Here is a 981-nt window from a genome sequence, read left to right on the forward strand (position 1 = left end):
TACCTGATTAAGTCGTGAGACTCCTGGGCCAAACTCCAATTGTGTACTTGGATGTGTAGTCAGGTCATGCATAATAGGCTTAAGGATAACTCTCTACCTTAGCCTCTTTATATTTTCAATTCATAATTTTGGTCCTGAGTAAGCAAAGTTATTGATTATCCCTTTTTTTATGATTTAGATACCAAAATTTTTCTTTTATGACCTCAGATGATTCATTCATACTAATAAACATAGATTATCCAGTGGCAGTAATTTCGATCTAATGTTCTACCCTTATTTTTGAACTTTTTCATAGTGTATGTGTGTGATAATTTTACCATATCTCTTATTATTCTTATTTTGTTTCACTAACATCACATATATTTATGTTTGTCTTTAGATATACATATTTAAAATATTCTTTTTAATACTTTCAGTACAAAGACATATTAAATACATTGTTCCAAAGCTTGAATTATAGTAGCATTTGTAATAACATTTTATGTCTCAGTTGATATTGATTTTTCAAAAATACTTTGTCTCAAAAACATTTCTTGTCTACGACCATGTCACCCTGAACAAACCCAATCCCATCTGATCTCAGAAGCTAAGCAGGGTTAGGCCTGGTTAGTACTTGGATGGGAGACCACCTAGGAAGACCAGCTGTTGTAGGCATAAAAAATAAAAAAATAAGGGATTGTAAGCTGACAAGATCCTTGCAATCTGTGAGGTCAACCAAGGGTTGCCTCACCTAAACAAATAATAAAAAAAAAATTTTCTTAGATCATTTGGCATTTTCTTTACATTAAAAACTAAAGAATTTCAAGTCATTAGAATATTTCCATTTAACTGGGTCTTCAAATTGTAATTGTGTTGCCTAAAAAAGTCAATAGCTAACCTGATATTTTCACATTTCTAGTTCATGCAGTAGCCTAATTTTATAAACAAGTTAAAGCCAAAACTTTTTCTTTCTATGATTTGGCTTCGTTTATTACAAAAGGT

General features: G+C 31.1%; 1 pseudogene; it reads left to right on the top strand.

Moving 5' to 3' along the window:
* Positions 1-535: 535 nt before the first annotated feature.
* Positions 536-654, top strand: LOC112476953 (annotated as a pseudogene).
* The last annotated feature ends 327 nt before the right edge of the window (positions 655-981 follow it).

The sequence above is a fragment of the Pteropus alecto genome, unplaced genomic scaffold (genome assembly GCF_000325575.1).
Source record: "Pteropus alecto unplaced genomic scaffold, ASM32557v1 scaffold81, whole genome shotgun sequence".
Classification (NCBI taxonomy): Eukaryota; Metazoa; Chordata; class Mammalia; order Chiroptera; family Pteropodidae; genus Pteropus; species Pteropus alecto.